The 18,344-nt window shown below is 42.0% G+C and overlaps 1 protein-coding gene across 12 annotated transcripts in view; it reads right to left on the reverse strand.

Annotated features, from left to right (window-relative positions):
- Nucleotides 1-18,344, reverse strand: part of WIPF1 (WAS/WASL interacting protein family member 1) — a 100,116-nt gene that overhangs the window by 68,437 nt on the left and 13,335 nt on the right. The window contains exon 1 of one of the 12 annotated variants that reach the window (XM_073305911.1): nt 7,055-7,596. The exons of the other annotated variants lie outside the window; for them this stretch is intronic. The gene's annotated coding sequence lies outside the window, so the exon portion shown is untranslated. Of the gene's footprint in view, nt 1-7,054; nt 7,597-18,344 lie in introns of those variants that run through there. 12 annotated transcript variants of the gene reach the window in all.

Below are 18,344 nucleotides of genomic sequence, written 5' to 3' on the forward strand. Positions count from 1 at the left end.
GGAGTTAGGACAAGTAGAAATTCATGATGCTTGGTCAAAGCAAGCCCTTCTGTGAGCTCCTGATCTGCTGCTGATACAATCTTACAGCTCTAAGACGCAGTTAACTTTGGAAAAACATACTGTGCATGCCAATTTGCTTGTGGGTCTGGCTCAGGATCTGATACATTTAACCTTGGAACAGCCAGAATTTAAATAATTCCTGTGGCACCAGGAAAGAAAACTGCCACATCAGAAGGATTTCAAACAACCCGCCAACATCGCCATTAATTCTTCCCCAGGAAAATCCTTCCAATTTTTTTTTTTTGGTGCAATAAGGAACCTTCTAAAAAGTAATGACTAGTAGGTCACACACACTTTGTTATTTCTGTATCTGAACTTACTGTCACCTTGCACCCCTCTACTCTCGCCCACAAGCTCCCTCTATGCCACCCTACCTAACCCCTCTATCTTTCAAGGACTCGCTGCAACTCTCCCCACCACCTCAGGCTCTATGTACCCCCACGCCACAGATCCCAAGCCTCCCACACATACCAGGGGCTCTGTGTTAAAGAGAATGTTGACATTGCCAAAGTCGAGTGGTTTAACAGGACAAAAGCATGGAACTGGTATCTACAGAGGGCCAAATTATCAGAAGCCCCTGCACTTATACATGCATCTATTTTTGCCACCAGGGAGGAAATGCATTTGCTCAGGGCAGTGAGAATTTGTACAGGAAACTCTGGCAGTTGTGCCAAGGGGATGCTCCCCCTTTTCTTTGGGCAAATTGGTGAAGGCACAAAGATGCTGTGTGCGCACTCAGAGGCAATACTTGACTCTAATAAGGCAAGAGCTTGATTTTAGTCCCACATGAATGTAAGTCTGTCAGTGGACTTACACCAGTGTAAAAACCAACATAAGTGAAAGCAGAATCGGACACAACAAGCATGTGCGGGTGGTTATGTTCTGAGGAGACTGAATGGTGCTTCTGCAGTTGCCCCCCTGAAGGAACCAAGACTCAGTGAATAGGTTAATAATAAACAGGCTTTTCTGAAGTTTAATACTATAGAAAAATGCCTGCAAAAGTTGAAACCAACCCCCAAGCCCTCCAGCCACCCTGAACAGCCGCTTACAGAAATGATTTGCAGAACTTGAATTCAAACAAGGGGAGGGGACCAAGGCATGTGAGGGAAGTACTGCAAATACCACAACAGGCAAAAGATACTGTTGGCCAACTCAGCAGATGGGGCACATTGCTATAGGCAATGAAACGGCTTTAAAAAAAGATCTGAAAATTGTCTTTTTAAAAATCCAGTGACTCTGGAATAGCGTAGTGAATGCCCTTCCGGGTAGGATAAGGGGATCATTCAGCAGGTTAACAACTTATAAAACTTACCTATATTTTTATGTCAAACATCCAGACTAACTCCTGCTCCATCTGATGTCCCTGGGTGAACTATACTAATCAAGTGAAATGCACATTGGAAGCTTGCTCTAATCTCGGACTCTAGCCTATTAGGTTCAGATACATATTAGTTACAATGCTATGCATTTTTGTTCACTCATCAGACCCTGTAGGATGGGTCAGCTTCAAGCCATAGCAGTTTGTTCTGTGACAGGTGTGAAGTCACCAGCACAATGCAAGCTGGATTCAGACACAGCAGGAATTGGTGAGTGAATAAGTGTTGTGCTAAACCAAAGGTGGGCAAACTACGGCCCACGGGACTGTCCTGCTTGGTCCTTGAGCTCTCGGCTAGGGAAGCTAGCCCGCGGCACCTCAGCTCACCATGCTGCCAGCACTCTGGGCAGTGGGGCTGCATGCTCCTGCGGGGCAGCAAGGCTGCGAGAGCCATAAGTAGTACACCGTAAGTAGCATATTCCTACGGGGAGCAATTTAATACACTACACCAGCCCTCCACACAGTTTTGGAACCCCGATGTGGCTCTCAGGCCAGAAAGTTTGTCCACCCCTGTGCTAAACACTCCTATTACTCCTTTTTGTGGGGAAAATTCAGCACATTTCTAAATCTGGAATTTCTTAAACTTTATTATTACGATTGTCGATTAATCGCAGTTAACTCATACAATTAAAAAAAAGTAATCACGATTTAAAAAATTATTCACCATTAATCAGTTTTAATTGTATTGTTAAACAATAGAATACCAATTTAAATTTGTTAAATATTTTGTATGTTTTTCTACATTTTCATATATACTGTATTCTGTGTTGTAATTGAAATCAAAGTGTACATTTTTTATTACAAGTATTTGCACTGTAAAAATGATAAAGAAAAGAAATAGTATTTTTCAATTCACCTCATACAAGTACTGTAGTGCAATCTCTTTGTCGTGAAAGTGCAACTTACAAAATGTAGATTTTTTTGTTACATAACTGCACTAAAAACAAAACAAAGTCCACTCAGTTCTACTTCTTGTTCAGCCAATCGCTAAAACAAACAAGTTTGTTTACATTTACAGGAGATAATGCTGCCCTCTTCTTATTTACAATGTCACCAGAAAGTGAGAACAGGCATTCATATGGCACTTTTCTAGCCGGCATTGCAAGGTATTTACATGCCAGATATGCTAAAAGTTTGTATGCCCCTTCTTGCTTCGGCCACCATTCCAGAGGAAATTGTATGTCTCCTGCTCTGTTTTACCCACATTCTGCCATATATTTCATGTTATAGCAGTCTTGGATGATGAGCCAGGACATGTCGTTTTAAGAACACTTTCACAGCAGATTTGACAAAATGCAAAGAAGGTACCAATGTGAGATTTCCAAAAATAGCTATAGCACTCGACCCAAGGTTTAAGAATCTGAAGTGCCTTCCAAAATCTGAGAGGGATGAGATGTGGAGCATGTTTTCAGAAGTCTTAAAAGAGCAAGACCCCAATGCAGAAACTACAGAACCCGAACCACCAAACAAGAAAATTAACCTTCTGCTGGTGGCTTCTGTCTCAGATAATGAAAATGAACATACGTCAGTCCTCACTACTTTGTTATCGAGCAGAATCCATCATTAGTATGGAAGAATGTCCTCTGGAATGGTGGTTGAAGCATCAGGAACACATGAATCTTTAGCGCATCTGGCACATAAAGATCTTGCAACGCTGGCTATAACAGTGCCATGAGAACACGTGTTCTCACTTTCAGGTGACATTGTAAACAAGAAGCGGGCAGCATTATCTCCTGAAAATGTAAACAAATTTGTTTGTCTTAGCGATTAGCTGAACAAGAAATAGTACTGAGTGGACTTGCAGGCTCTAAAATTTTACATTGCATTAAAAAATAAAACAGATTTTTGTACATAATTCTACATTTGTAAGTTAAACTTTCATGACAAAGAAATTGCACTATAATACTTGTATTAGGTGAATTGAAAAATACTATTTCTTTTGTTTTTTTTACAGTGCAAATACTTGTAATCAAATATAAATAAAAAGTGAGCACTGTACACTTTGTATTCTGTGTTGTAATTGAAATCAGGATATTTGAAAATGTACAAAACATCCAAAATATTTAAATAAATGGTATTCTATTATTAATAGTGCGATTAATCACATGATTAATTTTTTTAATCACTTGACAGCCCTAATTATTATTTGCAGGTCACTTCTAAACTACCACAAACTTACAGAGTTGTGTGCTTTCTTCCCTGCAGAATTCAACCAGAACATAGATAGAAACACAAACAAATCAAATTCTCTACTTTACAAGCTAAGGATCAAATAATACCCTTAGACAGATGTAAGAATACCCCTGGCCCCCCTTCATCAACTTCAGTGGAAGATGCATATTTATCTGAGCACAGAATTTGTCCCCATCTGGTTCTATTTTTATATTTTGTTTTAGTTTCTCTCTCCCTCGAGATCCATTTTATATTCTATTCTCTTTTTGCAGCCCTCCTTTTTAATTTGTCTGAAAAATTAATATTCTTTCCCCTTTTCTATATAAGAGACTGACACAGTAGCCTGTTTTATAGAAAAAGTTTCCTGACCCCATTGTTTGCTTTCTGATTTTTGATTCTCCTAGCTCCCCTTCTTTTGTACTTCTTTTAATTGTTCTGGTCATTTGCCTTCACTCTTGGTGGCAGAATGAAACTTAGGCCTTGACTACATGAGAAAGTTGCAGTCGCTTAACAAAATTCATTTTTAAACTGATTTAAATACCAGCTGCAAACTCCAGTGTGGATCACACTTATTTTGGATTAAGAGTAGCATATTTTGATTTAGTTTACATTAATTCCTAATTGATTTATGCTAAACCACTATTAAACTGAAATAATGTCCAACCAGGGTTTGCACTGTTTTAACTAAATCATTTTAGAGTCACACCTTGAGTTAAACTGGTGCAGCTCTCCATGTAGACAAAACCTAAGCCTCACACTGAGCACAAAAGGAGCATGGCAGCAGCGGTGGGGGGGACAGGGACACGGACGGACGATGGGGACGGTTGGGAAGACCTCATGATTTAATCACATTTGTATCATATTTAACAAAAAAGCTGCCAGCCACTGATGTGCCCACTACGAAGAACTGCACAGAAATAAGAGTCCCAGCTGATGGAGACAAGCATACGATCTCTGACTAACAGAACACACACCATGCAAATGTCACTGTTCCTATGGACTGAAAGTTTTATTTTAACATTTTTATTTTAACATTTTCCAGTATTGCCAAGTCCATGCATTCAAAAAGTGAGAGATTGACTTACACACCAGCTTTCTGGGTCTTTTATTTGCCTTTTGATTTTGAGCCTTTAGGCTTCATGTGTCTATCTTTTCTCTGTGACCATGATGGGTAGAATCTTACTTTTTTTTTCCTTCTTCCACTGAAAGCTGAAATTCTCAGTATATATATGATTCCAGGAGCTGGGATTTTAACTAAAATAACACAGTCTGAAAATGGAAAATTGGATGGTGTCCCTAGCCTCTGTTTGCCAGAAGCTGGGAATGGACAATAGGGGATGGGTCACTTGATGATTACCTGTTCATTCCCTTTGGGGCACCTGGCACTGGCCACTGTCAGAAGACAGAATCCTGGGCTAGATGGACCTTTGGTCTGACCCATTATGGCCATTCTTATACTTTACTTTTGTTTACTATTTCCCCTCACAATGTAATATCGGAACAATTAGCTATACGGCAATCCCGTGAAACTCACGCATTAGCTATCATGGAGAGATGGTTACTTCTTTATAGTTTATACTGTGACTAAGTTTACATTATATGCCCAATTTTTACCTGTCCTCTTGCTACACCAATCTGCCGTCAATGTCTCTTGTTTAGTCCCCTGTCAGAAGTGGTGATTTTTGAAAGTCTAGTCAGTAACATGACAAGGCATTTGAAAACTAATCAAAGAGTTTTATTTTTTAAAAGAGAGGTTTCCTATCTTTTTGGAGTATGTTATAATTCAAAGAAATTTCATCATTCAGATTATTCTTCCATCCTCAATGAGGAGTAATGCCTTTATTTATTTTTTGCAAGAAGAGGGGTGCTCATTTTAATTTTATTGGTGAACCTCTGAGAAGTACCTGGGTTTTAGAGAGTCCACAGTGTCCTGGTAAAGACTATATACTCCACTGGAGCAGAGATTCTTAATGAGTTTGGGAGCTTGCAAAACTTGAGTTCTGCAGGATCAGGGAAACTCAGCTAGGGCTAAGAGCCTTTTTAACAAAGCGTACAAAACTTCTCAGACCTGAATCGGACAGCTTTTGCTTGCAGCCTCCTGGGTTTATAAACTCTGCAGACCTTGAGAGTTACTCAAGTAAGGATTGACAGAAGCTGGACTTCTGCAGGAGCTTCTGCCTTGCAGAGTTTCAAAGCTCCATGTAGGACCAATGCAAGGAGCTTTCATGTGCTGCTAGGATGAGGAGAGGAGCAGTAGCACAGGAACAGCCATTGTAGGAGGATCTTGTGTTACTATCCAGGGGCAAGTAGGAGGAACAGCCTGGCAAGGGACAGCATGGTCCTTGACATGCTGCTGAATGATTTTATACTCATGGCTAAAACCCGAAAGCTTATGCCCAAATATATTTGTTAGTCTCTAAGGTGCCACAAGGACTCCTTTTTTTTTTTTTTTTTTTTTTTGGTAAGAATGCAATAACTCAATTAAGAATATGTCTCTATCTTGATTTCAGGATCTCTGCTTAGATTTTTTAGAAGTACTAGTACAACATTCTATTTCCTACCTTTCAGAGGTTTCTTTTATTTTTAACTTTCATGCTGAGTTTTCTGACTTTCAAAAACCTTTTGGTTTTTTAAAATACAATGCTCTAGTAATGTTTAAAATTTTACATATCTTTTGACCGCTTAAAAGAAAAATTTAGTCTGGATTTAAAATTTAGAAAGAAGAAGATCTCATTCTGTCTACTTATTTGCCTGTGTATTCCAGGTGGAACATGAAAGATATTGGTTCAGTTTCATTTTAGACACTTACAGATTTCCAAGCACGGGAAACTCAAAGTAGAGGAAAGATTGAGAAAGAATCTCCATAGGAAATCTAGGGTGGGTGTGGGAAAAGAGCAGAATGGAGAGAAGGGAAAATAAGAATCCTGCACTAAGTGACTAAACAAGAATTTATGTATGTTAAAAGAAAAGGAATTGTAGATTTTCTCCATTTAATATCAAAATTTCTTACACTAGCTGACAATTTGTATCTACCTTTTAAAAAGTACTTTACTGTATTTATTAGCACCTGAACTTTCGTTTTATAAAATCGATTCCTTTGTTCAATATAAAGAATCTAAAAAGACCCCTCCACGACAAAACAAACAAACAAACAAACAAAAACAGATAGTAGGAGTATTTCCACAGTGTAAATCTAATTTAATAAGTTCGTATTTTTTTAAACAATTCAAGTCTACACCATCCCAATACAGCAAGCCATGCTAAATGCTACTTTTTCATGCTCATAATAGTCTCCATGTTTGTTCCTGTAATAGGTCATGCTTACAAACAGCTACTAACATAAGTTTTCTGCTAAAGCCCTCCTAATCAACTGTTAAAAGGGACCTTTAAAAATGCATATTACACATCTTTAGAGCGGGTAGAAACAGCCATTTCAGAAAGACTAACCTGTTGTTTAATCCGTTGGAAATCACCAAATTCTGAAGTTCCCCTAAATATCTTCTAGCTTGTTTCCTGTAAGAGCTGCATGTGACATCACACTTCCTCACCGCACCTTGTTAAACTTGCTTCAGTTACTTGGCAGAAGCATATGAAGAACTACAAACATACTGTAACCACAATGTCAAGATGAACAGTTCATACATTTCTGCATAGCCAGAAAGACACCCAGTACATTTCTTTTGGGGGCTGCTTCCAAAGGACTGAATGGATCACTGTATGCTGCTCATTTATATTAATGCTGCACTTAGAATATTATGGTGCTGTTACAATATCATTAGCTGGCTTTTTTTTCTTAAAGGAAGCATGAATGGCCTCATCAGGCAGTAATTAGGTAGATTTGCACTAATGCAATAGCACATGGGTATGGGAAATTTCCATCTGAATATATCTGCTCATAGGCTTTTCAGAGTGGTAGTATTTAGGCTTGAAGTATTCATTTTGCATAGAGGCAGTATGTAGTAGAAATTTGTTTTTTGGGAAAATAATTGTCTTCAGTACAGACTAAGACACACACATCATTCCATCAACATAATTTACTTATTTCAAAGGGCTGCTGTAGGAGTAATTATTTAATGCTTATAAAGTGCTTTGAAAATATAGAGCCAAACTCTCCTCTCATTTACAGCAGTCTACATCCAAAGTAACTCCATCTAACGATGGACTTGACAAACAAGCTGGGATAGAACATACAACGGGTACGGGGAGGATGGTGAAAGTCCTGGATATGATTACATGGTTACTCAGTAGTTAGTGTTTTTGAAGTGTGTTTTCAGTCGTGATTTGAAGTCAAGATAGAGACCTAAGAATTGGATTTGAAAGAGCATTTCAGTCCTAAGTGGCACCATGGAAGGAGAGACAGATGTTTTTGAGAGAAAGAGTATCAAAAACTGCCATCACAAAAGGAGCAGAGAAGGCATGGAAAGAGGAGAAACAAAATATTGTTATGCTGGAAGGTGTTAAGAGTGGCCATCAATCACAGACCTGGTAAGAAAAGATAGGTATCCTAAGCATCCTTCATTTAGGCTTAACTAAAGGAATAATTAAATGTGTCTTTTTTTTTTGTGACAACGGAAACAACAGAAGCCACCACTGAAGGCAAGTTCCAGCATGGCAAGGCCTGAGTAGAAACTAAGCCATGTGGACTAAGGGGTTTCCCTAGAGCCTCACTGCAAATACAGGGGCTAGGGCACTGCTCTGCAGCTGCATGTATCTATGTATGCGAAAGACACCAGAAAGCAAGGAGAAAAAGTGTGCAAACAGAGAGAGAAGCAATGGGAGCATGGCCTAGGAGGAAGTCCAGAGCGTGAGCTTGGGCACAATACTTGCAGAGAAGGCAGACTTGGATTTCTGGATGAGGAAACTGCTTCCTGTTTGTTTCTACTATGTTCAGGGAAACCACACTTTTTGCATTTTTTTTTTTGGGGGGGGGGAGGCTAAATTAACAAGAACTGAAATAGCTGACTCATTGTTTCTGTTAGCAGGAGAAATTGATGCAATCTGACAAGGTCCCAAATATTGGCTAACTGCTCAGGCTAAAAGGGGCAACAATGTAGTGTAATTTCTTAATAGATATATTCTGGCTGCCCAAAGAGCTCTGAAACGTGGAAGGAATCATTCATCTAAAAGAGATGATCGACCCCTCCCCAGTTCCACAAAAAGCCATTTCTAGTTCCTTTTGTACGGTCTGTCCTCATGAGGTGGGTGCTATGTCCACATACTTACATAATAAGCCTTTCATCTGAAGACTTCAAAACACTTTACCTCAAATGGGCAAGTATTAAACCCATTTTACTGATGGGAAAAAATTATGTACAGACAACTTGCCTCATGTCGTAAAGTGAGTGACTGGGAAACAGATTTGCCTCCTAACCCTGTGATCTTATCACTAGGAAAATTGCCCAAAACTGGTATCAGTTGTTGTGGTATAAAAGGAGGAGTTCAGAAAGAAACAGATCCATTCTAACTGGGAAAGCAATGCCAATTCAAAACTTAAAAAAATTTGGCCCCTGGATGTTATGTAAACAATCCTCCATGAAAGCGGAGAGAATTATATTTTTCAAGAAGAGGGCACAACTACACCCACAAAAATGTGTGTGTAAGTGTGACTGGAAAATAGGCACCTGCCTGCAAAATGGGTACTTGCGCATGAGATTCCCATTTTGGGTCCACGAGTGCCTGTTTGTGCATGCACCTGCAAGTTCCTGTGGTTGTACTATGCGCATGCAGACGCCCTTGCTACACCCACAATCGAAAATTTGGGCCCCAATAAAGGGCCCAGTATTACTTATATTGGAAGATGATTTAGCACACTATGAAATGCCTTCGTTTAAAATAATCTTTCTCTGTGAGCATGCAGAGACATTCTGCTCTGTATGCTTCAGCACTAGAGGAGTAAGGGGAAATTGAAAAGTTCATGAACTTGCTGTATGTTTGTTCACAACACACTGCTCCATTGTACTCATCTTCAACTTAAACCGATCCTTTAGAAGTTTTTCAAGAGTAACAGTCACTGCTGACAAGTGGTGATTTTTTTTTTAATCACATGAAAAAGGGCTCCATTTATAGTGGCACATTTAACATGGGAACTGCTCGTTAGAGATAGAAAGCTCGATCCTCAGTTGTGCCAGAGCTCTGCTTGGTGCAGCTGGCAGGTGTAGGAGAGGGGACCGCATACGTAGCTCTGTACTCCCATCTTCTGGGTAACATGTTGTCCTCAGCATAACTTAGAGCGGAGGTGGGCAAACGATGGCCCGCGGGTCACATCCGGCCCATGGGACCGTCCTGCCTGGCCCTTGAGCTCCCGCTCGGGGAGGCTAGCCCCTGGCCCCGCCCCCGCTATTCCCCCTTCCCCGCAGCCTCAGCATGCCCTGCCGCCAGCGCTCTGGGCAGTGGGGCTGCGAGCTCCTGCCGGGCAGCATGGGGGTGTGGCTGGTTCTGGCTGGGTGGCACGGCTGCCAGACATGCTGCTCTGAGCGGCATAGTAAGGGGGCAGAGAACGGGGGGGTTGGATAAGGGGCAGGAGGTCCCAGGGGGCAGTCAGGGGACGGGGGCGGTCAGGGGATGGGGGGTTGGATGGGCATGGGATTCCCAGGGGGCCTGTCAGGGGGTGGGGGTGTGGATAGGAGTCGGGGCAGTCAGGGGGCAGGGAACAGTGGGGGTTGGATGGATGGGAGGTTCTGAGGGGGCAGACAGGGGGCGGGGGCCAGGCTGCTTGGGGAGGCACAGCCTTCCCTACCCAGCCCTCCATACAGTTTTGGAACCCCAGTGTGTCCCTCAGGCCAAAAAGTTTGTCCTCCCCTGACTTACAGCAACCTCAGAGCTGCTTTACAATTATGCCTGGCCACAGTTGTTCCTAAGGAGCCATGCCACAGCCACAGATCGGCGTGCAGCAGCACTCCAGCATTACTCTCCCTGTTCTGAGGTGGTGATGGAGCTCTAGCTATGCCACTCCTGTGCCATCAGGGGAATTTACTACACTTCCCATCTAGCTGGATCTGCTGGTTTCTGGGTGCTTTGAGCCACCACTGTAGCCTAAGGATCTATCCTGTTGTTTGTCAGGTCCATCCTCACATCTCCAAAATATGGAAGGAAACATGCATCTGAAGGCCATTAGGCCCATCTGCTACAGACAAACTATTTGTTTCTCCTCTCTCATCATATTGTCCCTCCACGCCAGCAATGTGGAAGCTGTACTCTGGCAGATCTGGGAGTACTGCTGTCCCTCGCAGTGGATTCCCTATGGTTACCCAACACATTATGAGGTGAGCTAATCATTTATAACTAATGCGGTGTGTCCTATGTACACTGTGAAACAAAGTCATCCCTTCCTCTTTTGAGGGCAGGACATAACTAAGTTCCTCCTGGTGCGCACCCATATAACCAAAGAAGGGGTGGTATATGCAGTAACAAGACAGTAAGTTACAGGAAAGGACAGATTTTTACAGTTGGTCCTGATATTTCCCTCACTGATACTACAGTAGCTTACAATTGAAAAAGAGACTACCCTTATTAGGAGTGAATCGTGGATGTAGCACAGAGGACTGTGATACACACCAATGAGAACCGTGGTAGCAATGTCATATTATGATGCTCTGCCACACCAGCACACTTAAGAGGCTGATTGAACCTTTGAGCCAAAGGTCACCGTGCAGCTTATTAGCATAGGTACCAGTACTGTGTACCATCCATTATAAACAAACACAAGCAGATATGCTACTGTAAGATGCTAATACCCGTGGCCATAGTGACAAGTTATACCAATGTTTGTTGTCCCAGATGGGTTGAGAGTGTGGAATGAAAAATCATAGAGTGTTTGAGGTTTCTGACTTGAAAACAAGTGCACCACTAGTTTACGAAAACACTTGCAAGTATATTGGACAATGCAATATGCACAAAAGGGGAATACTTAGCCCCAGAGTTTACTTGTGGTAAATATGCCAGATCTAGTGCCCGCCTCAGAGAACTGGACCAGGCATATTTGTTATGTGGAAATTCACATATACTTAACTAATATGACAGTCTGGATACACACTGATTAGTGAAATATTGTGAGAAATATTTTCTATTTCTAATGTTCCAATCACAGCCATAACTGGTCCTGAACTTTAACAAGCAAGATATAAATGAATGCAGGAACACTACAGTATGTGGAACTGCTAACCGTTAAGTAAAGAACAATATAGAGATATGTGCATAGATATTTCTGAGGAACTTCAGAATATAGTAAGTAGTGTTATATCTTATTTCCACATGATTCATTTCATCCTCTTGTCTGAAGCAATTTGGGATTGAAGTCAGAATTACTGACAGAAAATTGTTTAAAATGCTTGCAAAGCCATTTGTCGATCTATCTTAAAAGCTATTTCATTTTTAAAATAAAGCATTTTTCCATATAAAAATATTTACAATGATCCTGTGAGGAGGTTCTTAAAAGGACAGCATTTTCATATTGGGGCTAAATAACCTCCTACTTCCATTCTTAATTCAATAGCAACCTTAACAACTTAACATACTGCTTTGCTTTAACACTCAAAGGCCAACATATACACAGATATTTTAAGGACAGGTTCTCTTAACGTTTTTGTGTTTTAATATTCAACAGTAATCTTCCAATATCACAAGAATTGGGACACTAATAGAGAGGTGTTCAAACTTCAAAGCAGGCATATGATAGGCAATATATGCTGAGAGAGTTATGTTCAGGCATGGAAATTGGGACTTCAATAGTTTATAATCCCTGCTGTTTCCATTTCCTCTTGTTCATTATCAGCACAGATGGGGGCTGTAGATTAGTAAACAGTGGGAGTTTGGTATTGGGGTGAACTAGAGCATGTGTGATATAGGGCTAGGTGTCCTGTTGGCATCAATGGTTTGTAGTGAGATTTAAATATTTAATGGATGCCCAAGAGGCTCCTTCACAAATATCAAATATAAGCACATTTTCCCATTCCTTACATGGTAGAACGATGAGTGAACCGAGTCAAAAAGAACCTGAACTGAACCTTTGAGGGCCAAAAATTTTCAGGTAACTTCCTTTAGAAAGAAAGTTTTCACTCATCTCTGCTGATATCATTTGGAAGAACTGAAACATCACAAAAACAAAAGACATTGTTCTCATGCCATTTCTGTGAAACCAGGAGTCTTGCATCAAAACCTAATATGGAGAGCTCATAAAAGGTTCAGATAAGCAAATTTTGAATGCTTTTCCAACGTAAACGTCAAGCTCTTTAGAGGTTTGCACCTAAAGTTATAACAGCTAAGAGGCATATGCAAAGAGGAGACTACGTTTTCAAGTTTCCGCCCACTGTTTTAGCTACAGGACGCCCAGTCATATGGCTAAATCTTTGCTTGGTACCATGAAGAGATCGAGAAGCTTGTAAGCTTTCCCACATACTTTAAGTGAGTAATAGTTGCTAAACTGACAAATAGTGCTCTGGAAATGCTACTTGTTTGGCTCGAAAAAAAAGGAAATATCATGAATATCAGTAAACTCCTGAAGAAGTTCTGTACATTTTTTTGTTATTATGATCCAGTAATCACATTACCTACTGCTGCCAAAAGATCTAGATAGCTGTGGAAATCCTATGTTGGATTAGATAACTCAGAATTTTAGTCTAATCTCAAGAATTAGAAATCAAGAATTAGAATTGGAAAAATCATGGAGCAGGTCCTCAAAGAATCAATCCTGAAGCACTTGCATGAGAGGAAAGTGATCAGGAACAGCCAGCATGGATTCACCAAGGGAAGGTCATGCCTGACTAATCTAATTGCCTTTTATGATGAGATTACTGGTTCTGTGGATGAAGGGAAAGCAGTGGATGTATTGTTTCTTGACTTTAGCAAAGCTTTTGACATGGTCTCCCACAGTATTCTTGTCAGCAAGTTAAGGAAGTATGGGCTGGATGAATACACTATAAGGTGGGTAGAAAGCTGGCTAGATTGTCGGGCTCAACAGGTTGTGATCAATGGCTCCATGTCTAGTTGGCAGCCGGTATCAAGTGGAGTGCCCCAAGGGTCGGTCCTGGGGCCGGTTTTGTTCAATATCTTCGTAAATGATCTGGAGGATGGTGTGGATTGCACTCTCAGCAAATTTGCGGATGATACTAAACTGGGAGGAGTGGTAGATACGCTGGAGGGGAGGGATAGGATACAGAAGGACCTAGACAAATTGGAGGATTGGGCCAAAAGAAATCTGATGAGGTTCAATAAGGATAAGTGCAGGGTCCTGCACTTAGGACGGAAGAACCCAATGCACAGCTACAGACTAGGGACCGAATGGCTCGGCAGCAGTTCTGCGGAAAAGGACCTAGGGGTGACAGTGGACGAGAAGCTGGATATGAGTCAGCAGTGTGCCCTTGTTGCCAAGAAGGCCAATGGCATTTTGGGATGTATAAGTAGGGGCATAGCGAGCATATCGAGGGACGTGATCGTCCCCCTCTATTCGACATTGGTGAGGCCTCATCTGGAGTACTGTGTCCAGTTTTGGGCCCCACACTACAAGAAGGATGTGGATAAATTGGAGAGAGTCCAGCGAAGGGCAACAAAAATGATTAGGGGTCTGGAACACATGAGTTATGAGGAGAGGCTGAGGGAGCTGGGATTGTTTAGCCTGCAGAAGAGAAGAATGAGGGGGGATTTGATAGCTGCTTTCAACTACCTGAAAGGGGGTTCCAAAGAGGATGGCTCTAGACTGTTCTCAATGGTAGCAGATGACAGAACGAGGAGTAATGGTCTCAAGTTGCAGTGGGGGAGGTTTAGATTGGATATTAGGAAAAACTTTTTCACTAAGAGGGTGGTGAAACACTGGAATGCGTTACCTAGGGAGGTGGTAGAATCTCCTTCCTTAGAGGTTTTTAAGGTCAGGCTTGACAAAGCCCTGGCTGGGATGATTTAACTGGGAATTGGTCCTGCTTCGAGCAGGGGGTTGGACTAGATGACCTTCTGGGGTCCCTTCCAACCCTGATATTCTATGATTCTCAGACAGACAAAGGACTTCTATTATGATTAGCTGAATTGGTGGCTGTTCATATCCACATAGTATTTGATTTCTGAGTCTGCAGCATTTCTATAGACAGTACTCCACACCTGAATAGAGAGTTAGTGCTTGGCTACACTTACATGTTATAGCGCTCTAACTTGCTGGCTCAGGGGGGGTGAAAAATCACCCCCCTGAGTGCAGCAAGTCAGAGTGCTTTAAAGCGCTAGTGTAAACAGGCTCCGAGTGCTGGGAGCCAGGCTCCCAGCACTTAGAGCTAATGCCCTCATGGAGGTGGATTACCAGGAGCGCTGGGAGACCTCTCTCCCAGTGCTCGTGCGCAACCACACTCGCACTTCAAAGCGCTGCTGCTTCCAGTGTAGCCATGCCCTAAGATATGATCCAAAAGACTGGGAGTTAGTGACCCAGCAGCATTTAAAAAAAAAATAGTTCTGGTTATTTTTCGTCATTTCCCCCCCCACCCAAAAATTGGCCACTTTTACTACAGACAAATATAGGGCCATACACTTCTCTCCTTTATTCCAATGCAAATCAGGGGTCTAACTACATTGACTTCATTGTACAGACTAGTATAAAACCCTTGGAAGTGAAATCAGAATTTGTGCCACACTCACCTTCTGGGAAGCATTAGAGTGGAATCCCTCCAACATTTTTCTAGAATATTGGGTTGCTAGTGGCATGTTTGCTAGCTACTTATCCTTCTGCTACATTGCCTTTAGATTGTGGTGATGGTGATGGTAAAAGGAAGAAGTTTAGTACAGCAGCAGCAATTCCTTATTAGCAGACATCATGAGTTCTAAAGATTATTCATACCAGAAACCATATGATGTGATCTCAAGAGTTTCTGTAGCTTGCATACTTGGATGCAGCATTCTTTACAAAATCAGAACTCCCATTGACCTTAGATGAGACCCACCATTCAGCTAGAACAGATTAACATAGTTCTCTTTTCCAAATTCTTGAATCACAAAATATTTTATATTAATTTTAGTCCAGTTTTTTTACTTTAAAAATATGTATTAACAAAGTTATATACATTCTCCCCCATACATGCCCTTAGAATTTGTGCGCTAATGTAACTTTCACAGAGGCAAAGATTTTAAGGCCAGAAGGGATATTACTGATCATCTAGCGCAGTGTTTCCCAAAAAAAAAAAAAAAAAAGGACTGTGACCCTCTAGTGGGGCACAAGAAGGTTCTAGGTGGGTCTCAGGCCTGGGGCAAAGGGAAAAGTGGAGAGCAAGCTTACCCCACAGCAGCAGCTTCTCTGCCACTGGGATGGGCCTAGCTGCCCACTCCGGGTGTTGCAACCTGGTTCACAGGGTTGGAGTGCCCCTCAAGAGAAGAAAGAAGATGACAACAGTGGTCGAGGAAGAGAAGGACACTGCCATATGAATTTGTTTCTATCTGAACCCCGCCTGAATTTGGACCCGGGGTGAGTCACACACACACACAAATTCCCACTTGTGCTATCACCAGTCGGAACCAGAGAGGACATCTACACTGTAGACACACCCAAACTAGCATGGCTAAAAATTGTAGTGTATATGCGGCAGTGCAGGCTTCGACAAAATGTGAGTAGGTACCCAGGGTCCCTGGCATGCTTGTACAGCCTGCGCGAAAACCCACACCTGTGTATCTCTCCTAATAGCTGTGGATATGTCTACCTGAGCTTCATATCGCACCTCAGATTGCAGCGTGTGTATCTCAGTGTGACCGTCTGCTAACAAAATAGTGACTTGCACCTCTGATGAGTTACGGATAGCATCCTCTGCTCCTTTCTTATGTAAAACTGCTAGCAATTTCACATGAATAGAAGCTTTGGCTGAGTGAGGAATGCAAGATCACAGTCGGTTTCCACTAGCTTTTAAAAAATGATTGCTATTAATTAGCCTTGGAGACTGATGTGATCCATTTTATTCAGAGAGGGCACATACAGAGGGCAGGCTCAAGGCCTATGCATCACTGAAATCCCACTTAAGCCCTAGGGATGTAGCACTGGCTGCATGCATGTAAATTTCCTCAGATCACCATGCCCAGTGTGCACATGCCCTGTCCTGAAATGGACGTTTGCTTTGGCTGAGGGAGCAGTTTAGACTTATGCGGATTCAGTCGTTGACCACCTCATGCCTTTCAACATGAAAGCTAGCTAGCATCTCTTCTGACGCGGGCACCTGTCCCACTGGAAATAGATGTGAGACAACTCACTCATTCTCTCACCAAAACAGAAGTTGGTCCAACAAGAGATATGAGCTCACCCACCTTGTGTTTCATTTCACGTAGACCATCCAAAAGACATTATATGGCAATGATGTTCAGTTACAATTAACCTGGCTGAGATTCAAACTGCTAATCTAGAAGCAAAAGGCTCACTGCCCATTATCAGTGCTTGGCTCCAAATCCCCCCCCTTCAACCAATTTTTTAGTGAATTAAACCTGAAAAAGTTTTAGGGGACCACCTCTCTATCTTAACAGAGAAGTGTGTGGAATTTTATCCATTACATAAATAGAAGGAAAGAGTTACCAACACTAGACAGGGGCTGTAGTGGGTTGGATAGACTGGGCTCCATACTGAATTTGGCAAGCAGGAGGAGCCCCTTAAAATGCAGCCTAAGAGTGAAATATAAGGCACTCATCTGGTGTTCTGGCTTCAAGCAATCTGGCACCAATGTCAAGTCAGCAGGAGTTCCGTGGAATAATGCAGCTAAGTGTAAAAGACAGTAAGCATCTGATTATTCAAAGAAGAAAAAATAAACAGTAGACGGTTAGGTCCTCAGTGGAGAAAGGAAATATTGAATTTGTGCTTGAGCAGATGGATATATGCTCGAACAATGTTATCTTGGGGCAGTGAGGACCCTTATCACTGTATATTTTGAAAGTAGGCTGTCTGAAGATTTCTGTTAGGTTATTACTTATAGAGTAAAAATATACTATAATCCAATTTCCAAAACTCATCTTAACTAAGATTACTTCCCTCAGGGCTGTACTATACTTGTAAACCTAGAGCATAGAGAATAGAGTATCAGCCAAGGGATAGTGCTAAACATCCCCTCTCCTTTACAAGGTAGGGTGCCCCGGGAGTGGGAAAGGCACTGAGGTGCAAGACTCACAGTTTTTATGGAGGTTCTTTCTATGCCAACCCTCTCTCCCTCATTGTTTGAGTTTTCTAAGGGTCAGATTCCTTAAGGCATAAGAGGCATAGGTACGGTGCTCTTTGGACTGACTGGCAGGTATGCTGTCAGTATTGTGGGCATGCCTCCAAGCATTACCACGTGCTACAGGAGATTAGAATGTTACTTCATCCATTTCCCTGTTATTACCAGCAGAGGACTGTGCTAAACCAGCTGTTAGACAGTATGTTTATAGCTACCGGGTTACATATAGGCTTGGCACATTCAATTTAAGTTGGCAATCATCAGTCAATTTTGATTTCACTGGACATACAGAAATATGTGAAAACAATATCCATTCATAGCAGTCCTTGAGTGTAGCCCACGCCCACAAGGATACAGTATCCCGGCTCTGGGGCCACGCAGGGAGCCCTTTGCAGTGCTGCTGCCATGGCCCCACTCACTCACAAGCTGTCCCCTGGCAGGAACCATTCAGCAGAAGAATGGCCTCCCCCATGTCCAGCAGTTTGTCCTCCTTCCAGTCCTGGCCAGGGGTCTCTGCTCTACCCCACCAGGACCACAGCCTTCCCCATACTTTGAGCTTGCAAAGATCCAGTGCCCCTGGCGCTACA

Source organism: Lepidochelys kempii, chromosome 11 (genome assembly GCF_965140265.1).
Source record: "Lepidochelys kempii isolate rLepKem1 chromosome 11, rLepKem1.hap2, whole genome shotgun sequence".
NCBI classification, from domain to species: domain Eukaryota; kingdom Metazoa; phylum Chordata; order Testudines; family Cheloniidae; genus Lepidochelys; species Lepidochelys kempii.